This window comes from Pteropus alecto, unplaced genomic scaffold, assembly GCF_000325575.1.
Source record: "Pteropus alecto unplaced genomic scaffold, ASM32557v1 scaffold45, whole genome shotgun sequence".
Taxonomy (NCBI): Eukaryota; Metazoa; Chordata; class Mammalia; order Chiroptera; family Pteropodidae; genus Pteropus; species Pteropus alecto.
The window spans coordinates 33,796,935-33,808,974 of NW_006442491.1; the positions used below are offsets into that span (position 1 = coordinate 33,796,935).

General features: G+C 41.2%; 1 non-coding gene across 1 annotated transcript; it reads left to right on the forward strand.

The window, feature by feature from the left end:
- Positions 1 to 9,643: 9,643 nt before the first annotated feature.
- Positions 9,644 to 9,762, forward strand: LOC112471080. Its single transcript, XR_003043213.1, has one exon. It is a non-coding gene; the product is annotated as a 5S ribosomal RNA (ribosomal RNA).
- Positions 9,763 to 12,040: the final 2,278 nt, after the last annotated feature.

Sequence of the window (12,040 nt, forward strand, 5' to 3'; positions counted from 1 at the left end):
TTTTATGTTATTTTATGTTTTAATAAATCCTCTTTGTTCCCCTTTTTTATGATGATCAGGAACTATTTTATTGATATGTGAAAATCTTATATTTTTCTGTTAAGAAGAGAATTCACAATATTACATTGTGCAAAAAAAAATGTACAAAGGCCATTTAGGTACATATTAAAATATTTAAAATTATTATTTGGAAAGGGAATGTATTTTTCATAATTTAAAAGCTATTTGTCCTCATCGTTTTCTGGGTTCAAAAAAAATTGTTTTAAACAAACCCTATATACTTGGCTTACTTTTTGGTAAAGTGTGTGGTTACATAGATGCCAGGGATCACACTTGTGGGTCTACCTTCCCGAATAAAAGGATTTGGGTTGGAGAACGTCTGTATGTTCTCAGGTTGATTCCCTTATGTCCACCTGTGATTCCAGAGCTGACGATACAGCAGAATCCATGGCAAATTGAACACTGCACTGAATTAGAATATGAAACAGAAGTTGGGCCACTGCAGAGGTGACTGCAAAAGGGAGAGAGAGGATGATGAGATCTGATAGAGGACAGTGCACGTTTTGACATATTGAAGGACCGTGTGTGAGTTTAGAGAGTGGTCATGATATAGAGAGAAGTTTAGATAGGGAGCTTAATAAATAAGTAATGGCCACGAGGGTTTAGACAGTTTCATATTTAAAGAGATATTTATGAACTATTGCAAGGCTTGGAGCGGCTCTCTGCTTGTCTCTTCCCTTCTCATTACAGCCGAAGGGAAGAAACGAGGTCTACAGAAAAATGCAGACACGCGTAGAACCACACACGACCTGTTCATTAAAAGTGAATGTAAGACTTAGCACAAGTTAATACGAAAAAGTTCATTTTTACCTCCACCTCCAATCACTGCTTCAGGGAAGTATCCCGAACGGGAAGTAACGCATCCTGTCACAGAGGCTTTTGATACGGACGCTGTGTTAGGCATTTCGATGAGAACTGCACATACCCAAAGCACCAAACCCATCTCTGTTTCAGGATTCCAAGTTGTTTATGAAAGAGAAGAAGCATAAATGCAGCATTCAGCCATTACCGTATTTGCGTGTTTTGTTTCACTCTGTTTATTTTTAAATTAAGGCTTGTTGACAGCCACCCTGAGGATTAGCACCATGCACGATTATTCCATCCTACTATTTCTGCATCCACGCATTATCTGAGACCGCCCAGAGTGCAATGTACAAACATACATGAGAGTCCGGAAGTACAAATACAGACCTACATGTGTATGCACATTTATGTGTGTGAAATGAGGTTATGTAGCAAAATTCGAGAGTATAAATCTTAAAGTCAGAGGGAACTGACCTCGGTTTTCCTATCCATAAAATGCAAATAGTGGTTCCTTCCACATTGGATTGTCGTCAGGATTAAATAAGATAGGGTATGTAAATACCCAAGAATGTACCTGGCACATAAGAAGCATTCGCTACATAATATCTGTTATTACAGTTGACTTTATATAGACACACACCAATACAAACAATTGTTAATGACTGTGAAAATAATAGTAAGACCTATATTTTAAGTTTATTTTATTATATCTGCATTCTCATTCTCAAACAAGCAGATTGCTCGTTATTTTGTATATTGATTTCTCTCCCTACATTTCTTCGAACCCATTTTATAGAATGAGAGTTATTTCTTGCATTGCCCTGACACATGATTCAGATTCCACAATGAGGAAGAGTCCAGAAGGAAGACAACTCTCTTTCTTAGATCTGACAACCTTTCTTTTTTCCCTTTAAAGAGGGGAGAATTTGCCTAACACGGTGAGCAAACATTCATCTCTGCCTCAGCCTATCACAGTGGATGCATCTTAATCCCTCTTCTAGGCATTTGAGACACTTGTATTTCATGATCAGTTATCTGCAGACAGGTGTCTTAGAAAAGTGCCTTGGCTTGAAATTGTCTGTTCCATCATCCTGTCCATGGAATAGTACACAAAAAGATTGTTGAAGGGGCACACACACTTTTCTTTAAGTAAATTAGGTTTTCTTTGAAAGGTGTTCTCAGTCTTCCCCCTGACAGGCGTGACTCCCAAAAGACACCGAGTCCTCAGAGATAAGTGAGTTCGTTCAATGATAAACGTGGGTCACCCTCTGAGCATCTGCTGGACCACCTGTGCATGAGATTTCCCTGAGTTCAAGCATGGCAGAATGAGAAGCTCCATCCCTCATCCCTGCCCCACCGTGTTGGTGCTCCAGGCCTGCTAAGGATTAGGTGGTACTCCGGATTCTCATGCATGTTTACGGATTGCTCTCTGGGCAAATCAGAGTATTTTTCTTCCGATGATAGCTATAAAGGCAAATGAATTTGTCTACAGAAACTAATAATGATAAAATATGACTGGAGCCCCTGGAAAGAATCTCAGGCCAAATCAGCTTCCATTGGTACTCAGCTATAAGCTTTCAATTTGTTTACAAAATCAGTTCAATGTACACTGTTATACGGAGAAGCTCACTTTCAACACTAAGGGGTCTCATTAGGGGAAAAGGTGATGTTATGGGTCCTAGGAATCCATTTTAGACAGGAATTGCAACATCTATGTGAGGATTGTATCAAAAATTGTACTTGCTGTCTACATGTGAATGAGTAGGAGAACGTGAGCTCAAGCAATGGCAGGAAGGATTTCTTGAACAAATAAGGAGTACAGAGAAGTTCTTAGAAGGAAGGCTTTGACCTAAGATGGAAGAATGTAGCATTAGGCCACGGTTAAATAAGTGAATGAAGAGACTTCACTCTTAGTTGAGAGAAAAGGGTAAGAAAGAGGTGATGTTTAGGAGTAGAATACTAATGCGTATAAAGAGTAAGAGACAGGATCTATTGATGGCTTACTATGTGTCATGTCAAAGTCTACATATGTAACCCTACATCACTAGGGGCTGACGGTAGAAGTGATCGGTTCTTTGCTTCTGTGACTTAGGACTGGTCAGCTTGAATGTAAATCTGCCCCATTGAGCAGTGGGTTTATGTGTAGAGAAAAGACCAACGATAAAGGCAGTAAATTCTTACAAGTCTCGTTCTAAAACTTTAAAATCTAAGTTATCCTCAGTGATGGTCTTACAACGGATATTGTTGTTGTCTTCGACATCAGAGCCAGATTAATTTGTGGACTCTGAAAGTCATCACTGGTATAATGCAAGTCTACAACTTGAGGAATAAAAACAACCACATCTCTTTTAGTAATTTCATTTAATTACTCAAAGCCCTATAAATACGCATAAATAGAAATTTTAGTATATCCTTCATGCAGTCGTCCCTGACCTCATATCCTGCCTACCACACCCACATGAATTGTACCTGAGTCCCAGGAGCAGTATTCATTTCAAAGACTCACTTTTGCTTCAAAAGCCAGTTGGAAAAAGAAATGGTGAGCTGGGAAATCTGAAAACCCACCTCAGGTCCCAGCTGCTGTTGTTTCTGGTGCTTCCACATGGTGTCACTGTTGAGAACCGGTCCCATGCAGCCTAAGTGGCTCTGCCCACTGCTGCAAGGAAGGAGTCCTTTGAACTGCTTAAGATGTCAGCTTTAACCAGAGTGGCATCCTAACCTTAGAATCCTATGGGTTAGCCCACTTTGGTTTCGCTTGTGTGCTCCGTGATCTCTGTGAAGTATGCTCACTGTGTTGGAATGGCAGGATCTGAGCTCTGTCTAGCCCTAGTCACATTCAGCGAGTGCTGAATAGGTTTCTCCGAAAGATTTTTAGGATTTATGTTGATTCTGGGTCACCAGCCAGGGTGCCCTTCTCTCTCAGTATGTCCTCTTTGGGACCTGTCCAGAGATCTTAAACAAGAATATCTCAGTGAACCAGAGAGGGTCTAAACATAATGAACCACCAAAGGAAAGGGGTCAGAAAACTTTTCTTTGCATCAGACACCTTGTCTCCTATGTACATTTGCCACCTCTTCCGTAGTAACCCCCTCTGATGGTGAAGAATACTAGGAGGGGCAGCCCGCAAAATCCTGTCATATCCTTCCCTCCGCGCAAACGAGTGTCTGCTGACTTTCTTTGCATGGCAAAGTGGTGCCTCTCCAATAACTCTTCCTTGAGCAAAGAAAATCTACAAGTTTATTTCTGTGTCTTCAGAGGCAGAGCTGCAGCTAGTAGCTTCTCGGGCAGGAAAAAATAAAGGCATCAACACATTGTCATTCTTCTACATGACTTTTCATCTTTTCCAAACCAGAAGTCAAGGTCCAGAATGTAACAAATAGGAATTAATCTTTGACACCTTTGAGTACTGAAGGCAGAGCTGCCCAGTCACAGGGAAGGGTGCTTGCTTGTCAAGTGTGTGTGACCTGAGTCAATGAGAGTCCAAGCTGGAAGAAATAGTTATGTTGTGATTTTCTTCCCCAAAGCCACCCAGGAGAAAGGACTTAATAACTTATTGCCGATGAGGCATAATTAACCTCACAGTGGATTGCGAAATGCTGAATCAGTTATTCAAATAATATTTACAGTAGCCTTTATTTCCATGCTGCTTTTAATCTAGACACTGAACAAAAGAAGAAGAAGGAGGAGGAGGAGGAGGAGGAGGAGAAGAAGAAGACCCCATACGACATACAGTATGTGAAATGCATGTGATGTCCCAACAGAGAATAGGAGAGAATGAGTTCGAGTTATCGAGGCAGGACTGTCTGACAATGGGACTGGTTATGCCGGTTCTCCTCCGAGGACGACTTTGTCCCATGGGGGACCCTTGGCAATGTCTGGAGACATTTTTGGTTGTCACATTGAGGGGATTGGGGAAGTTGCTCCTGGCGTCTCATGCGTAGAGCTCAAGAACGCTACTAAGCATCCTCCAATGTACAGTACAGACCCCACAGTGGAGACTGAGTTGACCCCAAATGTCGAAGCTGCTGTGACTGAGATGTAGGCCAAGAGCTGGGAGGTGTATTCAAGTCACATGACAAGAGCAGACCATTTTAACCAAGAAATAACCAAAGGAAAATACCCTCATACACGGCATAGTTTATTCACACTGATAATGCTGGGATTGAGCACAGATGTTGACATCAGGGAAAGTCTGGGGCTATGTTTGGAGAGAGGCTGAGCCAAGGTGGGTAAAGGAAGTGTCAATTGCACGTGCCTCGAGGGGACAGGTGATAAAGGACAGGGGTGAAGCCGACTGGGTGTCAGCTGGGGAGGGGGATGGTAAAACGAGAGGGCCACCAGTTCCCAAGCTCTGCAGTTCATGGCCATGAGAAGAAGCAGACGGGGCTGCTAAATATTCTAAGTTTTAAAGAAAAGCCTGCATCCTGAAATTTTATATCTTGACAAGTCCTTTATTTTAATCATTTCTTAACACTGCTAAGGAGAAAAAAAATCGTGCAGGTGAAATTTGGTCTGTAGAACTTACATTTGAGATATGGGGGTCAAAGGTGCATGGAATTGATTAATTTCCACGTCTATAAAGAGAAGTGTTTGGACAATACGCTTCCCAAGTCCTTTCTCAAGTGCGGTGCTGCATTCTGTGACTGTACAGAGCAGATAACCTAGGTCGTCCTAGATTACGGGTTGTTGACATGCCGCATTTGTAAGTTAGGGAGGTTCTTTCCTTCCGTCTCTGCATCTTTCACTCCATCTTTCTCTGTTCCTTCCAAACCCAACAGCCAAGTCCCAACGCACCTTCGCCAAGACTCGCTTAAACGAGGTGGAAGGGAGAGGCAAAAAGTCTCCTTAATTCTGGCTGATGTGTGACTTTGCCTAGCACTTTGAATATTATTAAGTGTTTGAATTTCTTCCTGTGTCTTTTTCACCGAGATGACTGTCTTTCTGTTTCGTTGACAGCCTCTGCAGGACCAAATTGACAGCTCTTTAAAGGCGGCTGACGAAAAGCAGCATTAATTAAGTCATTGCCGGACTGTAATTGTGTTAAGAAGTAAAAATCTAATATGAGAAAAGGTTAGTGAGTCCTCTCTTGTGTCAGATTTTCTACTCCCTATGAATATTAATGTGCTTAATGAAGACAATCTTTGCCTCATCAAACCGTTGTTCTGTATTCAGGTGCCAAATCCCCGTGCCATTGATTTGTTTTTAAAGAACAAATATGTCAGGAGAGAGTGACTGTCCTGTTTCTTATCAACATCACAGAGGATGCTTTTGTATTCCCGGGAAGAGTGTATAGATTTTGTGTGCGTGTACAAGCTCTTGCAATGGGGAGAGGGGCAGCGATCAGGTGCAGGCGAGGTAAATGAGTTACAGTAATTTAATATTAGTGTTGCGTTGGATTGCATTAGCTCCTTTTCTGTGTGTGTGAGCAATATTTATATATTAGCGGGGTTACGATCAGCCGTTTCAATGATAAAACAGGAATTCTCTCCCGAAAGAGAGAGACCTGCAGTTTTAGCATGGAAATGAGCTCCACGAAAGAATCTGATAGTCCTCGGCTGATGACCCTTCTCAGATAATGATGATGCGGCTGAAGGATGGATGCTTCTTAAATATGTCGGAGGTTCCGAGGGGTTCAGCCGCACAGAGGAATGTCATGTGCCTTTCTTCTCTCCTCCCCCCTGCCCTCCCCCACCCAGTCTCTCTTATTATTCACTCACACCTCCTTCAGTCAAAGGTGGAATCTCAACTCTCCTCTCTAGAATTCTTGGCCAACAAGGGGAGTAACATTTTTTTGGTCTCACTTGGATTTCTCTGTTCTAGAAAGTCCATGGTATCTCGCTTCTGCAAATAAAGTCAACACTGTCAATCTTTTTTGCTGGTGTGAGCCAGTGAGTCAATAAATTGAGTTATGTATCTCACTAATTAGAACCTGTTAACAGAATTGGTTGGGCTAGGAGTAATAGGGAAACTCCAAAAGAGTGACTCAGTCGTGAGAAGTGTTGTTTGCATGCACTACGCCAGCCTGATGTATTTTTTCCACAATGGTGAAGGCTGAAGGCTGTCTCCATCTTTCCACTCATTGTCTCTAGTGTGGTTCTTGTCCTCATGGGCCAAGATGGCTGCGGGTGCTCCGGCCATCACGTTCGCTTTCAGAACGGTAATCGGGCCGCTTCACATCTCCCAAGAAAGAAGGGGGCCAAAATTTACTCTGAGGACAAATGTGCTAGGCCATTTGCCTATATTATTTCATTTAATTTTTATGTCACTATATAATGTGTCATTGTCTGTATTAGGTTTCTATCGCTATGTAAAAAGTTAACCTAAACTTGGTAGCTTAAGAACAATGCAAATTTATTATCTCACAGTTCCATGAGTCCTCTGCTCAGGGTGTCACCAGGCTGAAATGAAGTGTCATTGGAGGCTGCGATTCTCATCCAAGTCTCTGGGCCCTCTTCCAAGCTCACTCATTTGCATGGTTCGTTTCCTTGTGGCTGTATGACTGACATCTTTCTTTTCTTGCTAGCTATCAGTCAGAAACTGCTCTCACCTCCTAAAGGCCACCCACAGTTCCATGCCAATGGCCCCCTGAGGCAGTTCACAACGTGGTGGTTTAGTTTCTCCCAGGCCAGCAGGAACCCATCTCTCTGAAGCTCTTTTAAAGGCGCCTCTGTTTAGATCAGGCCCACCCAGAGTAATCTCCTTTTGATGAACTCTCAGGCGACTGATTAAAAATCCAATTACAGGAGTGATAGCTCATCGTAATCACAGGTTCTATCCATACTCGAGGAGAGGAGATTATCGATGGTGTGTAACACCAGGAGGTGAGAATCTTGGGGGCCAACTTAGCATCGTACTTACCGCACGGATCCTTTTTTACAAATATGGAAATTGAGGCTTAGGAAGACTTAGAAACTTGTCCAAGTTTTTAAGTGGCGTAGTCAAGGATCGTACCTATATCTTTATGACTCCAAACCTCACAGATAGGGTTATATCACTCATTGTCAATATACCTAGAGTGCTTAACCGTGCTCTTGATTTTGCACAGTGTCCTTTAATCAAGGGTCTTTCAGATGTAAAACATTCATTACTTCATTCAAGAACTGTTTATTGCTGATCTCTATTTGCTAAGCACTGAATTGGAGAGACTCTGACACAATGGAAATGCGGTTAAGGGGTGCTGGGTCTCTCTGGAGCTAGAAGGCCAGGGTGTGAATAGTGACTCTGTCATATATTAAGTATATAACCCTCTGCAATTTACTTAACCTCGGTTTACTCATCTGTAAAACGGGTGTGATACCAGTGGGACTTAGTTCATAGAGTTGTTGAGATGTATAGCACTCAAGCAATATTTGTTGTTATTATGAAACATTTATGTCCACATTGTCTGTTTTTGATTTCAAACTTTGGAAGTAAGGGGTGGAGTCTGGAAGCTTTCTTGTTGTACTAACGAGACTTCCATCAAATACCAAGACATATCAAAAATTAATTCTTCTTACGGAGGATGCTGGTAGCACATTTCTGCCATGAGGCAGATTTTCCCCATCTTGACACACACACTTGGGCGTTTGGAATAGAGAAAAAAAAAAAATTGCACATTTTACTAGTTCTCTCCAAACACAGTGCAGACTGCTAAGCTGTTTCTTCAGAGGGGGAGAATCGAATTGGCTCCAGATTCCTTCTCGGCTGCCAGACCGTGGGAAGTGAGAGAGAATGTCAAAGCTGGCAGTTGACAAACAATGAGATTGTTCCAAAATGAGGAGGATTGGCCTAAGAAATATCCTTCACAAATGTTTTTCTCAGCTTTTAATGAAGAAGGAGAAAGGGAGGAAAAATTCCACAAATCCTACCAAGATATCTGGAACACTGGAGTCACAATTTGCAAATGTTTCAAGTCTAGGAAGGGACCGACTTTTACTGCCTCGGGGAGAAAAATGTTTGCATGGGCAAGTAATACACGTAATTAAAGTATTCTCCTAAATAGGGATGAACAGTAAGAACAGTACTAAGTCCCCTTGGCCCTGTCCCATTTTAGCCCTCCTTCGCCCTCAAGAAACCACTCAAGATTTTGAAATATGGCCTTCCCACCATTTCTGTTTTTCAATAAATTGCATTAGGTTACATTCCCTGAGATAATACATACATATAATCATTTTATTACTTTTACGCAAAACACACAGGAATTGCTTGGCGTTCCTTCTATTTTGATTTAAAAAAAATAATAAAGTGTCATAAAGTCCACACCATTCTGCAACTTGCTTGTTTCTTTCAGCCATCTTTTGATGGTTCCCTCATGTCAATACATATTGATCTTGCTGATATCTTTTAAACTGCCAAATATCCTGTATTTCATTGATCTATTCCCATGTTGATAGAATAGATTGTTTATAATGTTTCGGTAACATAAACAGTGCCTCAAGGAACATCTCTTTGGAAAAACATGACAACTCTAGCTTGCCTGTCACTTTTCACTTTGGTCATATGGTATCAGGGTATCATCTCTTAACGGTTTTCTGTTTTGTTTGTTTGTTTGTTTGTTTGCTTTTCTTTTCCAAATAACCCAGTTGATAGAAGATTCATTTATTCCTTCAAATATTGTGCACTAACAATATGGCAGGCATTGTGCAAGGTATTGGGGATGTCACATCAAGTAAGTTGGTCCCCTGCTGCCCTCAAGCAGCTCAAGTAATAAGTTCCATGAGAGATCCATGTACAAGGGACTGTGATGGCACATAGTAGGATATCGAACCCAGATGGTAGAGTTATAGAAAGTTCCATGGAGGTCTACGGTCATGCTACCCTGAACAAGCCCGATCCCATCTGATCTCGGAAGCTAAGCAGGGTCAGGCCTGGTTAGTATTTGGATGGGAGACCACCTAGGAAGACCAGGTGCTGTAGGCGTAAAAAATAAAAAATAAAGGATTGTAAGCTGACAAGGTCCTTGCAATCTGTGAGGTCAGATTGCCTCGCCTAAAATAAATAAATAAATAAATAAATTAATTAATTAATTAATAGTTCCATGGAAGAGGGGATTTGATTCAACTCTCAGGAATCATCCTTTAAAACAAGCACGTCTTTTCTTGAATTATACCAGGTAGGACATTTAGGCAAATTCCCTAATGTATTTTGTATTTTATAAAGTCCTCCCCTCCCCCCACCATTTGACCTTTACCAGTTGATTAGGGTGATAAAAAATATAGAGCCTCCAAATAATCCATTTTTATTTTCAGGAGGATTGTTTTTTCTTTTTATTGTTTATCGGTTTCTCCTCAAGGGATTAGTAAATCCTCGAGGGTAGGCACTGAAACCATACGTTTCAGGATTTTTACTGCCTGACGCCTACTAAGTCCTCACTACATAGATCCCTTTGTGAATAATAAACGAATGTGAAAATAACTAATGAATGAAGACAGCGTATTTCATTTTCTCGTTTTGCATTTTTAAAATCAAACCTTCTGTTTGCCTTTGATCTCATCCAAACAGTGAGGGGCATTCAGGTGACATCCTGGTCATCCTTCTGTTCCACCTGTGCCAGGCGAGGGAGGGCAGCCCCTGAAGCTGAGGCAAAATTGCAAAGCCCCCGCCCCGGTGTGATTCCAGCCTTCAAGCGGGTTAGTGAAAGGGGTCTGCAATAGCCACTCCGAGGGGTGTGGGGGTCCACTTTCATGCCATGCTTGTCTCCTCTCCCAGTGCTTCAGCGGGTTTCCACAGCCTCGTAGAAAACCTTGACTCGGAAACTTACCACCTCCTCTCTCAGGTGTGAACTGTTTTTACAGTGGTTTTTGAGTTCCCGTTGTTGCCAGATCGAATGTAATGTTGACCGGCGTTTCCCAAATTCAGGTTTGCACATTGGTGACAGTCTGTGACAAAGTTTTTACAGATCTTCAGTGAAATCGAGAAAATAAGAAAAACGTAGCACACGTTTTACAAGCCAAATAGATTCAATTGAAAAGGTGATTTTTGTAGAAATACGTTTTTTTCCTTACTTTTGGGAGTCTTTAAAATGACTTTGTTTCCACGCAAAGATGTTTATTGATGGTGGTTACATTTTATTTTTCAGTGACCTTACCATATAAAATAAAAAGGTGGCCCCCATGCTGGTCTGCATCTGCCTCTTCTGTAACTTATCTGTGATGGAAAAAAATTAGCAAAAATATCGAAGACTACGAATACCCATTTTTTAAAAAGGCAAATGAATATGATAATAGATTTTCCAGAGTGCCAGGGAAAACTAGGCAGTGCTCGCGTACATTGCCATCCTCTTGGAAACTCAGAGAGCTCCCCTGTATTGTAACAGCTCTGGAAAGTCCTCCTGCAAAGGCGATCTTCACTTTTCGTACTATCGAATTTTCTTAATTCGTGGTATCCTTTTATTTTCTCTACGTAATACATATTTGTTCCACAGTGTACATTTTAGGAAATGCTGCCATAATGAAGTAGGATATAGTCAAGTGTTAAAAGTAGTGGGAGTAAGAAACTTGGATAAGATCAGTCAGGTACTTTTATGGAAGCAATGAATTTGGAGCAAGTTTGTTTGAAAAAGGGACTTGGCTTAGCTGCAGGAAGAGGCCAAAGGTAAAGGTAAAATTAATCTATACATCCAGCTGCAAGCAGAAATGCCAGCAGGTTCCGGGCAGCTAACCTGAATTTATAAAACAGGCAAGGGTCTATATTGGGGAGTGGTGGGGAGTGTGGCAAACTGGGAAGCACATGGCCTGTTGCTCACCTCCAGGGGATTCTCATTCTTCAAGAAGGTGAGTGTGGTGGCAAATCTTTCAGATTTTGAAGACAAGCCAGAATCCAAAAATTTTCACCAAAATTTCTGTTTTTGAAAGCTGACAATTCAAAGCTAAAAGCACAATGGGAACCATATATAAATATATGTGTATATATGTATTATATATGTATGTATGTAATAAGTATATGTATGTATACATATATATGCAATATCTACAATATATGTTTATAGGTTGCTAGTTTACAAAGTATGATCTCTATCGTTGCTGAAATTATTTGATGTATAATAATAAATAAGATAATGCACCATATCAAAAATTACACTGATCTTGGGAGCATATAGCACCCTAAGCAACCGTGAATGTTTAGATTCAGTATCCAATTTGGCCAATTTCCCTCCTCTAGTCATATTTATATTCATGCTATTTCCTTTTCTTGTTGA